This window comes from Mustela nigripes, chromosome 3, assembly GCF_022355385.1.
Source record: "Mustela nigripes isolate SB6536 chromosome 3, MUSNIG.SB6536, whole genome shotgun sequence".
In the NCBI taxonomy this organism is placed as follows: Eukaryota; Metazoa; Chordata; class Mammalia; order Carnivora; family Mustelidae; genus Mustela; species Mustela nigripes.
This window is the reverse complement of record NC_081559.1, coordinates 108,418,015-108,420,869: the sequence shown is the minus strand read 5'-3', so window position 1 is coordinate 108,420,869 and position 2,855 is coordinate 108,418,015. Positions and strand designations below refer to the sequence as shown.

General features: G+C 44.7%; 1 pseudogene; it reads right to left on the bottom strand.

Annotated features, from left to right (window-relative positions):
• Positions 1-249: 249 nt before the first annotated feature.
• On the bottom strand, positions 250-1,832 carry LOC132013077 (elongation factor 1-alpha 1-like; annotated as a pseudogene).
• Positions 1,833-2,855: the final 1,023 nt, after the last annotated feature.

Sequence of the window (2,855 nt, the reverse complement as noted above, 5' to 3'; positions counted from 1 at the left end):
GGTCATGATCTCAGGATCCTGGGATCAAGTCCCACATCGGGCTCTCTGCTCAGCAGGGAGCCTGCTTCCTCCTCTCTCTCTCTCTCTCTCTGCCTGCCTCTCTGCCTACTTGTGATCTCTCTCTGTCAAATAAATAAATAAAATCTTTAAAAAAAAAAGTACTGATTTTAAAAACTAATAACTTAAAACTGCCACACACACACACAAACAAATGGTCCACAAAACATTCTCCTTTCCTTCTGAAGGTTTTACGATGCATTTGTTATCATTAACCAGTCTTTTACTATTAAACTTAAATGGCCAATTGACACAAACAGTTCTGAGACTGTTCTTCCACCACTGATTAAGACTGGGGTGGCAGGTATTGGGGATAATATTCATTTAGCCTTCTGAGCTTTCTGGGCAGACTTGGTGACCTTGCCAGCTCCAGCTGCCTTCTTGTCCACTGCTTTGATGACACCCACAGCAACCATCTGTCTCGTGTCACAAACCGTGAAACAGCCCAGAGGAAGATAGTCAGAGAAGCTCTCAACACACATGGGCTTTCCAGGAACCATATCAACAATGGCAGCATCAGCAGATTTCAAGAACTTGGGACCATCTTCCAGCTTTTTTCCAGAACGACGATCTATCTTCTCCTTCAGCTCAGCAAACTTACAAGCAATGTGAGCTGTGTGCCAATCCAGCACAGGTGCATATCCAGCACTAATTTGGCCTGGATTGTTCAGGATAATCACCTGAGCTGTGAAGCCAGCTGCTTCCATTGGTGGGTCATTTTTGCTGTCACCAGCCACATTGCCACAACGAACATCTTTGACAGATACGTTCTTGACATTGAAGCTCACATTGTCCCCAGGAAGAGACTCACTCAAAGCTTCATGGTGCATTTCAACAGACTTGACTTCAGTTGTAACATTGACTGGAGCAAAAGTGACCACCATGCCAGGCTTAAGAACACCAGTCTCCACTCGGCCCACAGGGACAGTACCAATACCACCAATTTTGTAGACGTCCTGGAGAGGCAGACACAAGGGCTTGTCAGTTGGACGAGTTGGTGGCAGAATGCAATGCAGAGCTTCAAGCAGTGTGGTTCCACTGGCATTCCCATCTTTATGGGTGACTTTCCATCCCTTGAACCAAGGCATATTAGCACTTGGCTCCAGCATGTTGTCACCATTTCAACCATAAATTGGCACAAATGCTACTATGTCAGGGTTGTAGCCAATTTTCTTAATGTAGGTGCTGACTTCCTTAACGATTTCCTCGTATCTCTTCTGGCTGTAGGGTGGCTCAGTGGAATCCATTTTGTCAACACCAACAATTAGTTGTTTTACACCCAGTGTGTAAGCCAGAAGGGCATGCTCACGGGTCTTCCCGTTTTTGGAGATACCTGCTTCAAATTCACCAACACCAGCAGCAACAATCAGGACAGCACAGTCAGCCTGAGATGTGCCTGTAATCATGTTTTTGATAAAGTCTCTGTGTCCTGGAGCATCAATGATGGTACATAATACTTGCTGGTCTCGAATTTCTACAGGGAGATATCAATGGTGATACCATGTTCACATTCAGCTTTCAGTTTATCCAAGACCCAGGCATACTTTAAGGAGCCTTTTCCCATCTCAGCAGCCTCCTTCTCGAATTTTTCTATAGTTCTTTTGTCGATCCCACCACATTTGTAGATCAGATGACCAGTAGTGGTAGTCTTGCCCGAATCTACGTGTCCGATGACAACAATGTTGATATGAGTCTTTTCCTTCCCCATTCTGGTTTAGGATGAGCGGTGGTTTTCACGACACCTGTGTTCTGGCAGCAAACCCGTTGCGAAAAACCACAATTAAGCTTTTTAAAAATATAAAGTTTAAGTTGAAAGGAATCCATGGAGACCATGGCTACTGAATCTTCTGGGGTTATCAAGTGGCCTTATTAAAAGCAGGAGGAGGTGATGGTACAAAGACAGTTTCCTGAGTCATTGGTTAAAGGAAGCATCCCAACTTTCCTCCCTCTGCTAATGGGCCAAGAATGAAGAAGGACAAGGAGAGGCAGGAGACTCTATTCAACTCTAATTTCACTTTGGAGATGAACTCTGAAGCAACGTTATTCCAAATGCCTCTGAAAATAAAAATCAAGGAAATCATGATCCGTGCCTTGAGTTCTGCCTTTGTGCTTGCCTCTGTGCTTGCCTCTGGACTTGAGTCCTTCCTATAACGCATAAGTTTTCTGTGAATTGGCTCATCCACTCTTACTTTCAGGATCTAGACAGCTCACACGTAACACTGGCCATGACTGCCAAGGCCTTAGCTTCCCAATATCCTGATCAATGCCCTTCCCTGTGCTGGAAACTCTGTCTTGCTCCTGATCTGATACCATGCTGTCAGCCTCTGCTCTGGTGCTCCGTAGCTACTGTTTGTTTTTATAACAGCTATTTTTTCTCCCTGCCTTTGAGTCCCACTAATTCTCACAATCAGGAGCACCCATTTCCGTTCTAGTGTATAAACCTCTTCCAGCCCTGACAAGGCAAAGGCCAATGAAGGAATTTTAGTCCAGCTGATTAGAATTCCAACACTGTCTTGCTTGCTGTACACTGTGTTTGTTGTGTCTTTTAACCTCTCACATCTGTTGTACTTGTATGCTCCTCAATGTAACCAAGCCCACAATGAGTGTTCTAGGGCTCCTCTTCCCACCCAGTGGTCTAGAGCAGGTAGGGCAGAAGTTCTGTATTGTTGTTAAAATATTTTTTAGATTAAAATTCCCAATTCTGAGCTCAGCAATCATCACTTGCTCAGAATCTTCTTGAATCTTTGTTGGGACTTCCACTGTTTTCTGAGGCCCGGCATTGTGCTCTACACAGGCAG